The sequence below is a fragment of the Bombus pyrosoma genome, linkage group LG9 (assembly GCF_014825855.1).
Source record: "Bombus pyrosoma isolate SC7728 linkage group LG9, ASM1482585v1, whole genome shotgun sequence".
Taxonomy (NCBI): domain Eukaryota; kingdom Metazoa; phylum Arthropoda; class Insecta; order Hymenoptera; family Apidae; genus Bombus; species Bombus pyrosoma.
The window spans coordinates 12674328-12694285 of NC_057778.1; the positions used below are offsets into that span (position 1 = coordinate 12674328).

At 42.1% G+C, this 19958-nt stretch overlaps 1 protein-coding gene across 15 annotated transcripts in view; it reads left to right on the forward strand.

Moving 5' to 3' along the window:
- LOC122570930 (mediator of RNA polymerase II transcription subunit 12-like) overlaps nucleotides 1-19958 on the forward strand; it is a 406261-nt gene that overhangs the window by 257518 nt on the left and 128785 nt on the right. Inside the window, exons 1-2 of one of the 15 annotated variants that reach the window (XM_043733943.1) lie at nucleotides 2172-2209; nucleotides 2380-2444. The exons of the other annotated variants lie outside the window; for them this stretch is intronic. The gene's annotated coding sequence lies outside the window, so the exon portion shown is untranslated. Of the gene's footprint in view, nucleotides 1-2171; nucleotides 2210-2379; nucleotides 2445-19958 lie in introns of those variants that run through there. 15 annotated transcript variants of the gene reach the window in all.

Below are 19958 nucleotides of genomic sequence, written 5' to 3' on the forward strand. Positions count from 1 at the left end.
AGCCTATCGCCTCTTTGTTACGTAGGTCGTGCATTATTTGCTAAAAGCGTATGCATATGGTTTTTATAATAACTCAGAGATACTCCGAAGAATAAGTAAAGAAACGAAGGACACGCGTGAAAGCGGTTTCATTTCCATGCTCCGCAGCCGCCGATTGTTAAATGGCGTTCCCCGGCAAGTTTGGAGGAAGAAGCGTAGTAGCGAGCCATGGAGACCGGCGTCGTCGTCGCCGTCGTCGTCATCGGCGTCGCCGGCGTTGCTTGCGCGACGCGTTGTTCGTGAGTCGTGAGTGAGAATTGAGGCACGTTTCGGCTGCAACGGTACGTGACGAGTTCCCGCCGCCTCCGCTCGAATACACGACAAAATACGAGACGCGAGGTACAAATCAACCGAAACGTATTCATATTTCACGTGTCTCGGCTCCTTCGTTCCATTCGAAGCAACTTTTTCGTTCTGCCTAGCTGTTCGAGCGCCCCTCCTTTCTCTCGTCGGCCGTGAATCTAATAAACCAGCCTGTAAAACTCCTTATACCGTCGCACGTGTGCATGGAACGTTGCACGTTTCGCGAGAATATTTTTTACGCGTCAACGCGGAACGATTCCTCAAGAAATTTCCCGCTGCCTTCACGTCCCTCTGCTTTGTTGGTAATGGGTTACTTTTCAACGTTGCCCTGGCTTCGAACCACATTTGCCACAGTCTCCAGCAACTCCGATGTCTGGCTTGGTACAGAATTTAGTCAGGATTAGGTTGCTCTAGGAATCATGGTCGGATCTTATGATCGTACTGCCAGAATCGATACGTTCGAAGTTTTAGTATCTTGGTAGTACAAGTCGTTCAAATTAATATTATTTAATGTTCGACTTTCGTTAGAATTTTTATGACAAAAGTTAGATAAAATCGCAGCTACTTAATTGCTACATGAATATATAAGATAAGAGGAATAAGTAAAAAATAGGAAAAAAAGAAAATAATAATCTTTACAGCACCCAGTAGTGAATTTTCCCACACAGAAACGATTTAACGTTTCGCGAAAGCGATGTTAGTATTGACACGTAGTATATTTAATATTCACGTAAATCGCACGTGTTTCCTTTATCATTCTTCTAAAGCACTTTCCCAGATATCTGACAAATTTGCGACGAACGTGTATTTCAGAGAGACCATCTCTTCGTAAGTCATGCACGTTCCGTCCCATTTAAGTAGGTACAGTTTAAATAAGATGGTAAATATCGTCGTACTTTTACGACTCCGTTAACGAAAAGTTTATCTAGGAGAAGAGAAAAGGAGTTGAAAATAATTGGGGGAAAGACAGTTGAAATACGGTCGCGTTTCATGCGTCTGAAGCAAACTTCAAAGGCGTATGGCCGAATTCACCGCGAATTTAATAAACGAATTCGAAACTCTTTTATATCGTCCCACACGCATACTTGACCTCACTCTATGCGGTAAATTCTGCACGTTCGCAGTGAACACGCGACGTCACGTTGTCGTTTCGTTCACTCCAACTCTTATAATTGTGATTTCGAAACGACCAGGGACTAATTTTATTCGCGTGTCGATGCACTCTATCGATCCGATCGTAGAAACGTTGCGTTTCTGCGTCGAAAAATTACTTCATAGCACAAGGCCATATTCTTTGCTGCACAAGACGTCACAAGTGACCTCTTTTTTCTACGATAGCCATACGAGTTTCTTGGTAGCGTTGTAAAGAATATACGACGATTCTCGACGATATACGGCAACTTAGTATTGTACTCTGCATTCTAAAGGAATGTTTAATAATAGATGATATTTAACTGTACGATTTACTTAGAACTTCGGTTCTAAAACATTGTATCGTGTCTATTTGTTTATATTAGTTTTTACACTTTATGCGTGTAAGGACATGCTATATATCGAATTTCGTTTATAAAACGTGAATAGAATATCGAGGTCGTTGGAAATTGTCAATATTACAGCAGTCGTAAAAGCTATAATGACATTGCGAAATATAAACAGAAGCGCCGTCTCTGCTCCGCAACGTTAGTTCGTGAAGGATATCATTGAGACGAAGCAAACGAGAAATAGTTTGACTCGAACGTTCGACGTGGTATGTACATCCCGGCGCCGTTGTGCGGTAAATGCTGTTATAAATATAATATACGTTGAAAACTAAAAATTTATTTCGCTCTGCACCTTCTCACTACACACGCGCACACGCACATGACAGGTATTGCAGGTGACTTAGATTATTGTACGATTTTAATTTGATATACTTAAAGTTTTCTTCTTTAAAATATCGAAGAATTTGTTTCAAAGTTTAGATTACGTATTAGATTCTTTTATTCCGTATACTTTGCGTTATTATACGTACTTACATATGTATTTTTATTGTTTCAGGTAAGTGATTCCTGATGAAACGTGATCTTAGAACGTGCTTGGTATCTTCGAATGAAGCATAGTTGGTAAGTCGAACAATAAATTCGATCATTCGTTCAATTATTAAGATTTGTGTATCAGGATGCAAAAATCGTTTGTAAACTAATCGTAAACTGTCATAGCGAGTAGATAAAATCGCGGTTTTTGTATTTAAACTATGCAAGACGATTTCGAATTCGTATCTGTTATAAAAATAAAGAATCTCGTATCTCTATCGAATGGTCAGAGAAGAGGATCGGAGAGCAATTTTGTTTCCACGGAGTATATTTCCGTATAATCAAATTTACATGCGCGGAAAATCGTTTAATCTCCGACGTGGTTTTATTTTTCCGTCTTCATCTAGTATTCATCTACGCGGTGGAAAGTAATAGGTCGAATCGATTCATCACTTAGTATTTAGTTCTACTTTTAAAACATGGTCGAGTAGAATGCAGTTCCAGATTGTCGAGAAAGATTACTTTGGCGATTTGTTACAGAAAATTAGGTCGGATTCTTAGATTAGAGTGTATGAAAAAGATTGAATTTAAGAAAATCTTCCTTGTTCTACTTACTATTATTGTTCCTTTAAAAGTCGAACGATGCATAAATTCCTCTTACTTCGAGTTTTACTCTCTTCTAAAATTGTAACAGATTCCTTATAATTCAGCTTCCTCCTCCTTGACACTCTAAGTTGACTATTACGTTCTAACGAACTAAGCAGTAATTATCGTTCTCTTCGTACATCGGATGTTTCCAAGTTGTGCGCACGTTAATCGTTAATCACGGAAGATTAAGTCGTTACGTTACAACACGTTACAACACTTGTTACAGCAACAGTGTCCAAGAGAGAGACATTTACTTAGTTCAAGTTATGAAACTCGGTGTATCGTGCAATAACTTGTATTCTAAGCGTTTGAAATACTTAAAATCAATCGTTTAAACTCTATTTGGACTCGATACCTGTTTGCAATATGAATTCAGTGTCAAGTATCAATCGAATGGAGAAAAACACTCGCCTCGCTGTAATTCGGATAATCCAGCGTAGATCCAGGAGAGATCGTAGGGGACTCATTTTTTATCGAGTTAGCGCGTTTCCTCGGTCCTTACGGAAGCGTGGATAAGGTTCGAGAGGATGTACTAAGAGGCTACACAGGAAGAGAGAGACTTACAAACCGCGTTCGAGCCACTTAATCTTCTTTAGTTACTGATCGACGGCTTCATAATCCTCTCTCGGCGCGGAGTTTTTTGGACTTAGCGGCCGACCGAATGACTGGTCGATTTATCGCGCGCCTAATAGAAAGGTGATCGGGGAGAAGAGTGGTTGGAGTGAAAAAGAGCCCTAGATCCTCGTCGTCAGGGCTTTATTTTTAAAAAATGAACCGAGCCCTTCACGGTGAAAGCCCCAACGACTGAAACGGCAACGATAATGTCGATGATGAATCGACTACGGATCTCTCTCGTTAAATGAACGCTTAGCGGAGCTTGTCATAGAGTTCGTGGAATTGATCGTTCGCCAACTGAAGTGGACACTTTATTTGCAAGCTCAAACGCTTGCTAGATGTAGTTGCGTATTCCAACTGAACGATGATATCGAAAGATTCGATGTGTACCTACGCATATATGTAGCTGCAGTACGCGTGAAAATTGATCGCGAAAGCGATTGAAAATTTGATTGTGAAATACGACGTTTGAATTTAATGTCACGTCTCGATTCGTTGTTATAATTATCGCTACTCTGCTTTTTACAACATCGTATCAGAGAGGAGAACTTGTTTTTGCCACGGTAAATTACGATTTCTCCGTTTATATTTCCTCTGTAAGATATTACAGACGCGATTCGTCTTCGATTTAATTTACGAACGATACAAGTTTACAAGTTTTAAAACCTTGTGCCATTCGCAATTGTATCGTTGATGTTAGGTTCATTAGATGTATAATGAGAGAGACGCGTGGATAAATTATAAGGTAGAAAAATATATTTTAAATACACAAGTGAAAAGTACATGAATGAAATAATAATATGAGCTGGTCCAGATCCGCATGCTAGCAGTGTTACTCTATAACTGAAAAACCCCGAAGCCAACGTCGCCTGTCGACTGTTTATGGTCTGCCTTCGTCCCAGTCTTTTGTCTATACGCTGTAGATGGCTTCGGTGCTTTAGAAAGCTAAAAAGACCAGATGTAGAATTTTCTTAAAAGTGGTGACCTTCAACAGTTGAATACAGTAAAATTGGTAAATTTTTTCTCTAGTTGTCGTTGGTGCGCTTGATCGACCGTTGTCGCGATGAGAAAGAACATTTTCCCAGTTCGCTGCTAGTCACTCTTTTATCTATTAGAGCAGCATATAACGTGTCTAATTATTATACATCACAGCTGCGATGATTCTAATTTGATTTTTCATCTTGAAAACCTATATTATCGGAAATCCATAATGCATAACGAATTAACGCGATAACTTCGAAGCTTCTCCGAGCTATCGATAATTGTAAATTCCATCGTATCATCCCGTACCGTTCCATACGTACGAATAATAATATAGACCGGCAGTATTTCACGATTGCGCCAATATTTAATCAACAATATTTTCATTCGGTTGTGTATACTTTTTACTTGGATGGAGAAACAAGCTGTGTTTGCGTTGCGTGTTCCGTCCACGGTATTCCCCTTTTAATCTTTAAATCGTTTTCAATATGGAAATTGTTCACAAACGTGAACAGCGGTATGATCCACGAAATCGTGTCTCGTTCAGGGAAACGATACTCGAGCGGATCGGAACATTTGCCGCTCGTATATCTTATTGCACTCTGTAAATAAAATCGGCTCTAAGTTATTACAGCGTGTAATTAGATTGGGGTTAGGTTTTTGTATTTTTTTATCAGAATTATCAGATTATTTCTAAGATTTTTGTATAGAAGTTTAAATTCGGAACAGCTGACAAAAGTTCCTGCAAGCGTAAATCTGGCATCTGAGGAACGTCGGAGCATCCTTCGTCAACGATGACACCGTATCTGGATTAATACGATAAATTTATTGCGTACAACCATGTGCTTTGTACGAGATGTAAAGTCTGGCCTAGCTATAAAGGGTTAAAAACATTCACGACGATGCTCGTGAACAGAGAAAGTTGATATGAAACATAATTGAGTCCAACGCAATTACTGCTTTTCTTCGATCAAATGTTCCGGTGCTGATTTTCTCGGATTCAAAGTTCCAACTGAACGTTCTTACTTTCATCTCTGGCGCGTAGCTTGATTTTAGGATTTTAACTGGAAAGAAAGAGAATTTTCAAGAAGTTGGTATTTATCTACATATATGCGCACCACAAAATATTTTATATCGAGTTGAATCATAAATTTGCATACATTTTCGAAAGTATAATGGGAAAAGAAGAGAATAATGTTTCCTGTTTGTTTGACCCATATTTGGCAACCCATAGTTGATTAACCCATAGTTGACTTAGAGGTCGTATAGTAATAAGAAAGTAAAGTATGCAAAAAAAAAAAGAAATAGATTAAGTTGTAAGAAAGTAGCAAGAGAGATGAGGAAGAAAAATAGCTAGACTAATAACAGAAAAATATGTTTCGATGTAAGGTAAAACATTTTGTTCTATGCGATTTTTTTTATCTTTAATAAAACATTATAACTAACTACACATAATAAAAAAAGAGTAGTAGAAAATTAATGAAACATGTTTCTCGAACGGCTACCTAATCTATTCTATAAAGTTTCAGGACGAATGTTACATTACGTCGCTCATACCTATACAAAAACAAAAGCTACACTTGTTTCCTAACACAGAAGAGAAACCACTATGTTTCATTCGTAGAATTTTCCGAGCGCGACGGCCATTAAATTTCCATAAAACGGGCCACAGGTTTCGTTGGCTGGACGTTCCAAAATTGGTTGTCGATAACCCTTATTTATCTCTGTCTTGCTGTTCGAAACAATTTTTATCGAATCACGGGGCCGGAAGTTACGCGTCCGTAATTTCGAGTTACCGTTTAGGGAAGTTTAGGTAGCGGCGAAAAACTGGGAGAACTTTATCAATTCCATGGTGTTGGAGGGACGCGGAGAGCACGTTTGTATCAGTTTTCTTCCTCGATGGCTCGACGTCCCAGCGGTAATGACGTATCCTCCTGCCGTGTACCATATGGTGTCTGCCGATCTAAGAGAATATAACCGTCCCTTAAGATTTCAATATAACGTCGATCGAGGCGTCGTTTGTCACAAATCCTTCGAGAACTGTCTTCGCAAGACTCGCTCTTTTTTTTATTTGTAACTATCCTCTAGGGTAGCGTAGTATCCTATGCATTAGCGTGTGCGTGAATACGACAAGCAAAAGGTATTGGTTTATGACGAGACAGTCTAGGTTTATAATGGTCAATTAACGACGAAGGCAGTGGAATAGTTTTACATACGATATTTCAAACACGATGAAATGAAATTTCATATTTGTTTCTAAGCAGTGTGAAATGTATAAAAGTATAAAGATCGGTAGTATAAAAACGGTTCTGCTATTTATTTAAATACAACCCCTATAAATGAGTCTTGGAATCGTTTATTCCAACTGTTTACACCCCTAAATCGCGTGTCCCGTATAATCGCCTTTTAGCGTAACTGGATCGTTGTTGTGTGTTCGCTGGTTCGACGTCGATCGTGAAACGGGACTAGAAAAGAAAAATAGCTCGTAACGGGAGGACACGGTCGATTTGTCGGATTCTAGGAAGATCCAGCAGCGAACAGTACGGCGATTCCTCTTGGTTCGCCTCTGCTGCTAGCTCTTCTTGCTCGCAATTTCCATGAACGTCTGCGGGGATATTCGCGGTGAATTACGTCGTGGACCGTTGAAAAGTCTCCGAGGCAGCTTCGTCGGAGAGCAGCCGCGAACTTTTGCGATAGGAAAACCGAAGAAGGAAAAAAGAAGCGATGGTGGCCTGGAGAGAAGGTGGAACAGATAGAGCGCGGCTTGTAAGGATGGAAAGAAGATAGAAGGGGAGGAAAGCGAAGGAAGAGACGGTACGCCGGCTATTAGACGGCACTAGCTGCCGCAAAACTTGGGAAAACTTATGAAAGTGGGATTGGGTTCGAGTACCATGGCGGACGAACCACCCTCTACATCTCTTCCCTCCGCTTCTGTCGCTCGTTCTTTCTCTACTTGCTCTTGTTGTCTTTCTCCTTCGCTATTTGACGCAAAAGGAAGAAGGAAAAAGAGAAGGGACTTTGGGGAGAGACAGCAAATGGTAAAGTGGGATACACGAAACATATTAGAGTCTACAGCACGTTCGTGAATCGCTGGCAATTTTTTCTTCCACCTCGGTGACATTAACCCGGATTCGGATCTTCTGCCCCCGCAGAGACGGAAACTTCACCCACGAGGAAAGGAAGAGGAAAGCGAACCAACGAGGGGGCGAGTCGTTTTTTTGTCGGCGTTGACGAAATTGAGCCATCGAAGAACTTTCGAAATCGTGCGTCGAATTCTACCGACGTCACCTCGTTCGACACACCGTCCACGTGGCGTTAATTTACGGCCAACGTAGGAGCGACGGGCGAGGGAGGAGAGGCAGGGAGAATTATTCGAGAGATCGTTAAGACTGCCTTCGAGATCGCCCTCGCCTTATGTCCTTTCTGCTCTACTTTCTTTTCCCTCGAATCGCAACGAGTCCGACCCTGTTGCTGCTCGATGAATGCAAATTCTCTTCTCTTTCCTTTTCCTTTTTGTCTTGGGACTGAACTCGTCCTTCGGACGATTTTCGCCGTGGGGACTCGATCGAACAACGTACTATGGTAGAGGATTTTTCAGAAGTTTTAGAATTTGGTTAGACGTTTTATGGCCAATATCGAATTTGCGTTTATCTATGTGGCTAGCCATCAGAAATTCCTCCGAAATTCGACGAATCCACCACGTCGATTCCTCCTTTTTCTCCATGAAAAACGTTTGACCATTCACCGTTACGATTCAAAAGCAAATTTAACAAAAAACTGATTCCGAGGAATATATTTCTCGATGGACGCGATACACGAACGATACTCTTCACGCAAACCGTGTTACACACGGACTCTCTGTCACGACCGCGAGTAAATTTTATTCTCTGGCCCCGTATCTCTCATCTTTTATTTTCGCATGGTGTTTGTGGTGGCGGCAGGAGAGGTAACGAGGTACGAACGCGGCGTTGGAATATCTTCGACCGACGATAGCGATACCGAGAATTGGAACTATCCGCCCTTGGCCTGGCAAAAGGCACGCGAGTGACAATCCTATTAGCGAGTAGGCAGCCGGCGAAATAGCTTTCGAGATAATAAAGCGATGCAGAGGGGGTTGCCACGGGGTTGGTTGGCTGCTACGGAACTTCGGTACCGCATTGCCGGTTGGTCTCTCCCTTCCCGTGTGTCTGTCTGTCTGTCTGTCTGTCCCTCTCTCTCTCCCTCTCCCTCTCCCTCTCTCTCTCTCCCATTCTATCTCCTTCTCCTCCTCTCTCACACGCTCTCTATTTCTCTTTCTCCCTTCGTACTTGCTCCTAGAGAAATGGAAATGAATTTACTTTATTACTCGCCTCCGCTCTTGGTGCACGGGCGTGCGCTGTCTCCACGAAATTAATATTAACGAAAAAGTAAGACGGTCCGACGATATTCGCCAACTTCTGTAGCCGTTCCATGGAAATTAGTCCAAGTCTTTCCACGTCCTGTTAGCTGGATCTGCGGAGAAACGAATCGCAAGGATGTTACCCGAAATTTTGCTCTAATTGACTGGTAATTAGAAATGTGAGCGGTTTTCAGCGGATAAGGTAGATTTTTGGGTAAGGCGGTAAGGTGTGGTCCACGTAGGATTAGTTACGCACACCTAATGGCTAATGTATTGCGAAAGGTTCCGAGTTTGGATGGCTGTGAAATTGCCAAGAACTCACAGATTCCTCTGATCGTATTTGTTGATATAAATATATTTTGCATCTTTTAATACCACGCAACGTTGACCACTGTCGCAAAAATTTCCAACTGGAAGTTTTACCTTATCCATTCGTAAATGGATACTTGTAAATGGAAACTCCGATACCGCTAGAAATTCACAACAATTCGCCATTAACCTGTGCGATTAAGAATAAGCTCTGCAAATTTTTCGATACGGCCATCGACCGATACTCTTCTATTGCCGAGGACGAAAGCAACCTTGGATCGTAGCTTCTATTCAGCTTCGTCCGATTTTACATAATCTCGCTCGTAAATACGGGACGGTATAAAATTTTAATAAATCCTTAGTGTCACGAGGACCTGGAGCGTATTTCGGGTGGAGCGCGCAAGACGAGCAATAAAATCTGAAAATATATATCTTTCGAAATAAAATAAAATGGTAAACGTAGCGTGAAACGGCCTGGCCGCCATATAGCCACGGCGCGATGCAACGGCAGCAGTAACGGAGAAACCGGAGTCTCTCTGTCTTTCGCGAAAAACATACATTTTCCGTACTGCTTCTACCCCTGTTTCTTGTTCGGTTCTCGTAGGTGGTCGAATTTAGCATCCATCACTCTCCTTCTGCTCCAACTCTCTATTCTCCGTCTTTTCTACGTTCCACGTGCTCTTTTCATATATCCGATCCAACAAGCCTGTATCTATCATTTCCCGTCGAACTTTGTCTTCTATTTGACTTCGATATTCGACTGTTGCAGTGGCAGCGCTTCTCTCGCGTTTATTTCTTTTTCGTTCTTTTCCATCTATTCAGATTTTCTTCCAAGATCGCCAAAGACGAAACAGAGTTATTGCGATACGAATATATTACATGTTGACCGGTATCGGTTCTAATTACATACCGTATGGTCTATACGTAGAAATTGTACGTCGGACAAGCGTCAAACGATATTTTTATCCCGTAAACTGTGGCGTAAACTACGTGTAGCTTGCACCGTAAATTTACAGCGTAAGATTATTATCGTGTTTTTGATATATTGTACATATTATAAAACGATGAACGTTCGCGATGGATATCCACGTATATGTACGTGCCTGAAGACCAGCACCTGCAACAAACTCGATTTCATTTGTTTCGAGAAATGTATCTTCATTATTCAGAAAGTCGTTTCGTTCGTGTCGAGTTAGTTACAATTTAGTTTGCTGTAGCGAGGCCGGTGTCGCAGAATGTTAAACTTAGAACTGCTCCGTCTGCGAAGTTAAAACGAAGAAGATTATCTGCATTATTTAACGGATGTGAAAAGTACTCGTATCGAATATCACTCGTGCCTGAAACGTTTTTATCGAATTTAGAGAAAGTAACTTTTGTCAGCGAGAAACCGTACAACTAGTTGGTCTAAAAAAGTTGGCGTAAGCAGCTGAACGTTAGGGCAGGTCTTGCCGTAAACAGAGTGCTTTCGATTTTAATGAAAAACTTTCAGGGTATACTAAAGCCACCGAGACGACAAAAAAGTTTCTGTAAACAGCGATTCGCGTGTGCTCGACTCCTCTGCTATGCCGCAAACGAAAAGAAATATAAAGGAAACGTTAAAAAATTAGCCAGGAACTTGTATTTAGAACGGAAAGATACTTATATTTTGTTAAAATTTATATTTTCAAGTTAATTTATCGTTAATTTACAGGTTCTAATACTCATAAACGGGGCTGTACAAAGACAAAGTTTGTTCGTACAATCAGAGTAAAATTAAGAGCGAAAAGAATTTCCGTGCAATTGACTAATGCGACAGATATCTTCTTCATATTCGATATTTTTCTCGAAAATCATTCTATCCCTACTTGTACGACATTATTTTCACTTTGGTTATTTAAAAGAGAAAAAAGTCTACCCTGCACGCCAGTACATCCTCATTATCCTTTTCTGCTTCTCGCAGGGGTTTAGAAGGAATAATCGTGAGTTAATTCTCCTCCTTGAAAGCTATCTCGTCGACGTCTTCTGCTGCTTCACGCCCATTTCCTCTTTTCACGCCTTTATTCCAGAAACGATTCGCTTTTCCCCTTTGTCTTGTCACGAGATTCTTTCCTTCGTTATTTCGTTCTGTTCGTTTCGGCAAAATGTCGCCAGTTGGCCAGGGAAACAGACTGGTCGTGTTCGTTCATGCACAAATCCTCGGTCGAACAATATTCGACCAAGTTCTCCGTAAATTTGATATTCCGTCTTGTCCAGGAGCTTGTTGTCCGCAGGAATTTTCGATGTTTCCGAGAAACATTGACCTACGCTACTGGCCATTCTCTTTCGAATACATAATTGATATGTAGGATTATTGATATATAGGAAACAGCGTGTTTTCAAATTTTTTATGGTGCAAAGATGGTTGGGTATTGAAAAAAGATTTTTAATGTATAGGATCAAAGGTGAAGTGTGCGCAATTATTTGCTCGCACAAAAGTGTGCTCACCATCGTTTGCTGACTATATTGCTTCGAATCTTAGTCACGCGTTTATAAAAATTTTCTCGTTTGCCTTTATATTTCTTTCTCCGCTTACTGCAGTTGTTCGAAATACTGCCGATTTAGTCGATGCATAGACCGATCGGTGCGGCGATCGAATCATCGAAACGAAGCAAAAGATACAACAACGAAGAAACCGAGAAAGAATTTCGTTTCGAAGGCCCTTTCACCCTCCGCGAAACTACGGAGGCGGTAATTGCGTTAAAGTGGACGTGGGTTACACAAGAATCACCCTTTTCCGTACCTGGAATAATAAATTCTCAACAACACGCGGTAACGAAAGTTAGGGTCCTCGGCTTGTTTCCCGGTCCGTTAACGGCGTGCCAGACCTAACTTCCCTTCTCGTGCCACCTACCCCCTTTCTCAACCTACTCTTCCTCGTTTTACTTCCTTTTCTCTTCATTACTGAAAAATCTACGGCTCCGAGCGGGGACATAAATTTCAAAATAATTTGAATATTGTTTGTTACCTTGGGGCGCGCTAGGAAACACGCTCTCTTCCTCGCAACGCGAAGATCCACGCTTAACGAGAGCGAAGTCTAGAATTACGCTGGATGCTCGAATTATCGTAATCGGATGAAAAAATTACGAATTTCATGTTGACGAACGTAACGCATATTGTTGTTTTTTGTTCTGAACACGACAGAAGATTTGACTGGTGTTTTGATACGTCGAGAATATTATTCGTCATTGTAAACGGTAAGACACGTACTTGCGACAGGCTGTCGGTTTTCGCTTCTGTTGCTCATTTACGACAGTGTCACTCGATATCGGTGATTTATGAGAATCACCAAAGATATATCGATATGTTTGTGACTGTGAAAAGATTTGACATCATTCTGCTGCATGTTATCGTAGATCGGTTTCGTTCAATTTCATAATACGATAGTATCTATAAGAATTTTAATTTTAAATCAGGTAATAACAGGCAACATCTAGCAACTAGATCGACCTAGAAACACCACTGTGTATGTAAGTTTCTCGAGAAACAGGACAACAATAATATATCATATTATTACTACATATTCCAAGAGCATAATGCATTAACTACGTGTCTTCAACGATAGGGAGCGACAAAGACAGGAACGACGTGGCGCTTTGCATTTTATAATGGGTTTCCCGGTCGTTTGTCGTTGCATTATGGAAACATTGAAAGACGGAACTTATTGCGTGTCATCCGACCCAACGTAAAAATTTCCTCTTTTGTTCTCCAGGGATCCAAAAAATCTTGTTTCTCTGATCTTGTTCAAATTCCAGTCAGGCGTGACTGGGATGAGAAGGAAAACACGAGAAACGAAGAAAAATCAAGTTTCAGACCCCCCTGCGAAGAAAAAACCAGAAGAAAAAAAAGATAAAAACAGGTGGAAAGAACGACTTTGTTAGAAAAAGGGAGTAGGAGATAGAGGAGAAGGGAAGGGAAGGAAGACGCAGGAGAAGGTCCGTTCGATGGTCAGCCAAGAAGAAAATTCAAACAAGATTTTATAAGAGAAAGAAGATGCCTTAAGGAAATAAGGTAGAGAGAAAAAAAAAGAGGACACGTCAGAGGAATCGAAAGATAGGATCGGACTGTGGAGAGAAATTGGAAGGGTGGCGTAGGACGATGAGAGCAAAAAGTCAACCAGGCGTCGCGCCGCGTCGCGTCGTAGCCATAGCCATGGTCGTCGTCGACGAAGACGTCGCGTCGTCGGCGCTGCTACTTGCGACTGCATTGCGCCGTCACGTCTCACGGGACTTCGGGGGTCCGTTCCAAGACGGTTCATTAGTTGTCGCAATGCAGGACCTTTCCTGTGTCTTCCCTTCTTTCTCGGTCACCGTGAGAGTCCTCCTTCGTCTATCCTCTTTCCCCTTCGATTCTCGCGACGAGGACATCGCGAACACGTCTGTTTCATCTTTCTCGTAGCAGCCGAGAAACCGTCGCCGTGCAGGATTTGTCCTTCTCTATGGAGGCTGTCGAGTCCTCGAAACCCTGGGAATAGCAATGAAGGATATTTTACTCAGTCAACCGTGTCCAAGGATTTCGCCGAAATCCCTGTTTTGGATGCGTTCGCTCTCTTTCCCTTTGCTTCTGTGCCACGGGGGCCGTCGCTCCTACTCTTCTACAGTATCGTGCAAAAGTTTTCCAAGCTCTGACTAATCGTATTTTTCATCCGTTGTTATATGGAACCGAATCCTTAGATATTTCCTTCGTGGTGTTGCTCGTTTCTGTACAACTTCCCTTCGTCAATTCTTTAAAGATACTTCGATAAATAGAGAGTATAATTATCTTTTGACCAATATTTTTCAGCAGATTATCAATAATTCTTACATTATACATTTCTTAGCAAATAATAACGATTATTCGTAAAAATAGACTATTTCCTATCGCTAGGTAGCTTAAGACTTTTGCACGGTACTGTATATCCCCATCCAAATTTCGATTCTCTCACTTTCGTTACTACGCGTGCTTCGCACAGCGTAAACTCGTAAAACCCTGTGGGCTAGCTCGCGCCCCGTTTCTCTTTTTCCTATACTCTCTTCCCCGCCCCCAGCCTCTCTCTCTCTCTCTCTCTCTTTTTGTCTGTGACAACATACGCGAATATTCCAGGGGCTTCTTCTTATCCGAAGAGAGAGAGAGACGATGCGTCGTGCATGAAGCGTTTTCTTGGTCGTCCCCGCGCTTCAGGGGATTACGAATTGGCGTAGAGTCGCGGTCGGCGCGCTTCGTCGAACTCTCTCGCAGACACGATGCTGAAACAATTGCGCGCTCTAGCGAGCCAGTCGCGCGGAAGCTCGCGCTCAAAGAGCCCTGTGATCGAGGGTAAACCGGGAAGTAGCCTGCCCCGGGAGTTTTCTTGCGCGATGTACGCCGCGCGACGAGAACACGCCCTCGGCACCTTTTACAGGATATCCCTGTAATATGAATTGTAGTAAAAGACACGCGAACCGTGAAACGATCGTTGCTTTGACGCTATGGTTTCTTGAGACCGATTTTTCTTTGGCTACCTCGACTTGTCGATCGATCGCTCGGGGAACGATCGAGGAACAAAGTTATCGCCTCGGCACGTAAGACGCCTGAGTTATTTCCGTTCAAACTTATTTTTTACCATTTCGGCTTATCCAAAAGTCTAAAAAGATTCGTCAACGTTTATCGAGGTCGCTCTTATGCAATCGTTGGTTAATGTGTACTTAGATGTTGGAATTCTTTTTCCAACGAAGAGAAGAAATTAAGCGGTAAAAAAGGTTGTGTCGTTAAAAATATAAACATCCGTAGTTAAAGGCTAAGAAAATTTCTTGCAGTGTCAAGTACACAAGTTTTACAAATTACGGTCTTATCGATTGACCAATTTGTTCCTTTCTACTGAAATTAGAAAGCTGATCTCGCGGAATAATACGAGCACGAGTGAATAATTAACCGATCAATAGCAATTTAGAAAAGAAACCGCTCTACTCGAGATTATCGCGAGAAGAAAAGAGTCGCTTGCAGGATCTTTTCTCTTATTATTTCTTATCGTGCAATTTCCGACAAACTCGCTGCAAACTCGAAACAAATATCCGTTTCCTTTCTCCCCGCTTATCTCGTTCCACGGTCGGCGAGCTCGCCTCCTAACATTCTTTTCAGCTCGACTCTCCTAGCCGTTCGAGCAATACGCTGTCGAACTTTAAAGCCTAGCCCTCGGCTCTTTCTTTCGTTATCCTTAATCTTTTTTCGTTGGTGAAACATCGTATAATTGTTCTCGATTGTCCGAGGGGAAATTCAAACCTTCTCTTTTCGAGTAAATCCGAAAATGTCTCTAGCGATTCGAAAATGAAATTAGACGTCAATTAAGGAATTGAAATGATAAACGGCGCAAACACCAGAATCGAAGGTTTCTCGTCGAAACGAAAAATACATTTCCGTTAGTTCTGTCATATTAATTCTACCGAAAGTGCTCGCAATTTCCTTAATAATTCTAAAACAAATAATTGTTACGTTTTCGCAACGAACGATGTTGTCCTTATGCCGCTACATCGAGTATCAAAGTCGTAAAGTTCTTCTCTCTCTCCCTCTCGAGGAGAAGCTTATTGCCGTGCATGAAGCTCGATTTTTCAGACACTTCGCCGGATCCTGTTTCGCTGACCTATCTTCGCGTTTACTACCGGCGAATCCATCGATCTGGAAAACAGTTGGCAGGCTTGATCCCGGGTCGAATGCATTAGAAGCCCAGTTTCCCCGTTTCGTGTGCACAAACGAGATATCGTGGTCTGAGAATCATGGAGGAAAATGTTTAGGGAAACGTTAGGTTGCAGTGTGCTTCGCCGCTCGCTCGTCCAATGGAAAATAAGGATATCGTGTACTTGACGCGATGACCATTGTTCGGGGAGTAGAAGGTGAAATAGGTTCGAAATAGAGTAGCTACCGAAGCGTATTTAACACTTTATAACCAAAATACTATTTTATTATCGATCAGAGTCTTTAATATTGTTTCGATACACGTGTATTTAAGTTATTTTACTCGAAATCTAAGAGTTAATTTCCCTTTGACGCTAACCAATACTGGTTGGAACAGCTGTATTAAGATATTAATATTTAGATATTCGATTAACTTTTGATTAGCAGAAAAATTACATAGCTGTCGAAGGTCCAAAGTGGATTTGGTATTTTCTGTTCCTCAAAATTATTCCCCATCTTGGAGACACTTTGGAAATTTCCTCTCTTTATTCGGAAATTTATTCCGAAACGACGAGGTTCTTTATACCGGCAAAGTTTTAAAAAGCTATATGTTTGCATTGTAAATACACACATAAAAATTCCTTTTTTTCTCCAGACCAAAGACGGTAAAATCCATCGTAGTGAATTTTACTTTACGAGCAACATGTTTTTTTTTTGTTTTTAGTTTACCAAAGCACGGCACTTTTGCGGCGAATCGGTAATGTAAACGAACGGTTATTTTCATTATCGGCAGAAAATAATCTCGGCATTAAAGTACCGGATTCACGTGTCGTTTCGTTCCTCTTCCTTCTTCTCCATTGCTTCTCATTTTTTTCGTAATTACGTTACATAATGGTGCGTCTGAAACAAGTTCAATCGTATATTCGATAGATGATTTATTGAATTTTGTCTAGGATTTCAGACGATTTCGATCGATAGGAGAAAGGAAGGAAAAAAAGGAGAGAGGAAAAGAATGTCTAGTGGATCGCTAATTAACGATACGAGATAATATTGCGAAAAAGATAGCAGTCGGTACCATTAGCACTGTCTATTAAAGAACGTGTCGTTAACGATCTTACTTTCTATTGCGTCGGTAATTAGCCGGCCGATTAACGATAATTATCTCTTCTGTACGATCGGAAAAAAATTCTATCTGCCGATCGATAAGAAGCTCGACTTATTGAATTTCAACGTTTATAGGGTCCTTCGGTTTTTATTACAACGAGTACTTAATTAATTTTATTACAATTATTACAACTTCGTTGTGCTTTCTTCTTTCTCTTAAAATAAGCGTACCCCTTTTACGTCGTACAAAGAATGACTAGAAAATAGTTGTGCTCGTTGGCGACAATAACAATTCGCAGATTCGATATTTGTTCGAAACGACACGATCGTTTCTTTCCTAACGTTAACTTATCGTCTAAATTCAAAAGCACTCGCTTCGCATGGTCGAAAGGAAGTCTGGCAAGACCTTCTATACCTCGGATAACTACGTTTACGCGAGAATAATGGATATCGTACGATTAAAATGTTTGCGTTCGTCTTGCGAATAAATGTTCGTGGCATATCGCGGACGACGAGCAATCTTCATCTCGTTTGATCGCGATCTGGTGGCGCGCTAACACTCGGATTTTCACGATCCGTCGTCCGATAATAACATACATTCGGTAGAATCGTGTACTCAGAGACGAACGAGGAACCTCGACAAACACGTAACTACCTGTCACGTCACTGTATCCAAATCAACCAGAGACTACTACGGAACGTGATAAGTCCCGTCTCTTTCTCACCCTTCTCGTTCTCCAGCTTCTACACCTTCTCTCGCTGCCGTTATACGCGCGGGAACGACGAGTTTTCAGTCGGAACTCGATCTCGAATTCAAGTCGACCTTCGAGTTAATCAAAACTCAAACCCTGAGCGAGCGTACGACTCGACAAGTTCGCGTCTCCTTGTCGCTCTTCTCCCTCAACAGGAGACACTAGTTATAGAGACCGACGGAAATGGAAGCGATTCCCTGCCGTTCCTTGAAAGAGACCAGTTGCCTTGTCTTTGTCCAACTTTTTCTTGCGGTTTTCTTCCCTTGTTCATTGTACGGAAGGAATTCCTCCTCGCTTTTCCGTCGTTCGTTCCCTCTTCTTTTAAGGGACGGTTACCTCTTTGGTTCCTTTCTGCTCGCTGCAAGATGAACTCGACCGATGGGACCGAATTCCATATGAATCTGTTAATGCTAGTAAATCTTTCGTTCGCGAAAGCCTGTATAATCAGCACCAAAGAAACTTCATTATCGATCATTGTCGGGTTGATCGTGAGATTCATAGCGTTTTTAACAGTGGAAACAGCATGGATAGAATTTTATTAGCGCCGTGTATCGACGAATGGTAGCTGACGAGGAAGAATCGAATAATGTAAAATGGTGCGAAAACTCGGGTTAGACCGAAACCTACTTGCGCCCATACTTGACCCTATCGTTAGTGAATTCCATATCCATTTGTTTTAGCCCATTTATCTATTGCTGTCCAGGCTATGCGTGCTCGATGGTCACGCGCCTTCGCGACCCTTCCTCTCTGACTGTCCTCTTTTTTTTAGCGTCGAGTGGATTTTCCATGTTCCTCCGGTACTCTCCTCGTCTCCATCGGTGTTTCTTTATTTCTTTCTTCGACCGTGAATCGTAGTCGAGTTAAACCGAGCGCAACAACCGGTGCCTGCAGACGAAAAAGGGATTTGGTCGTTGTTCCTTTTCGTTCCCGCCTCCCCCTGCCCCCTCCCCCTCTGCCGCTGTTCCCGTTGCTCTTCTTCGTCTTTCCTCGTCCGAGCAAAGACGATTGCGCGTAGTTACTTGTTCGAAGAAGAAACGCCTGTGTGGCGCCCGCCGGCAGCTGAGAGGACTCCTTTCTTAATCTTTCCTGAGACAATCGTCTCGGCGTGATAATTTAATCCGGGAGTTACGGAATTAAAAGTTTCCTGCTGAGCGCGGCGCACGACCAACGACGTTTCTCTCCTTCTCTTTATCTCCCCTTTCTTTTCCACCCTCCCAGCACCATCTTTCTTTCATTTCCCTCTTTATTTCGTTTTCTCTCCTCGCTCGCCCCCTTCCGCTTTCCTCCTCCTTTTTTTCTCCTCCGTTGGCCCACCGGTTTTTAAGTCTAACTATCTATTTCTGCATCCCTTTGAATGTTTTCCTTTTCTCCTTCGTTACGCCACCCTCGCTGTAACTGAATCCCGTTGCTCGTGCACCTCTTCTACCTTTTACCGAGCTTTCTTCCGCTTTATCCCGTTTTGCGTTCCGCGACCAACGATTCGCTAATCAGTCTGTTCCACCGCTTGCAGGAACCGTGGAATTCCGAATGCGATTCGCGGCCGAGAGGAAATACTTCATCCGGGAAGTTTTCCTTGCCCGTTGTCTCGAATCTACTATTTTATTCTCCGTCTTCGATCTTAGCTGTCGGTGTAACGTAATAACGAGCACGTGTGTTGTGTTATGACAAATGAAAATAACTATAGTTTTCGTTCTTTGAGCGAACGAAACGAAAAAGTTCAACTTTCTCCGCGGTTAGAAGCTGGGGTATAAACATTACTGTAATGAATTCGTGAAAAGAAGATGACGCTGGTAGGAGGTACTAATTACGCGACGTCCGCCTTCGCTTCTGTCGACTCGGCTTATTAATATTTACGACAATTCGTGGTATTCTAGCCGGCGTGCCCCACCTAACTGCGCGATATACCAGAAACTCGACGATTCTCATTTTACCGAGTATTTACTGCCGGCCGGTTAGCTCGTTTTCGACCTCTCGCGATGCGGTGTAAAAATATAGAAATACAAAAGAGCAAACGATGAAAAAGAGGGAAAAGGACAGCGAGGAAGAAAGAGCGGAGGGGGAGGCGAATGGAGGAAAAGCGTAGAAGAAGTGGAAGATATGATAAATAAGGCTGAAGCGCGGTTATTAAAATAACAAATGCGTTCGCGTGCGGAGAAAAGGGCGAACCGGCATTTT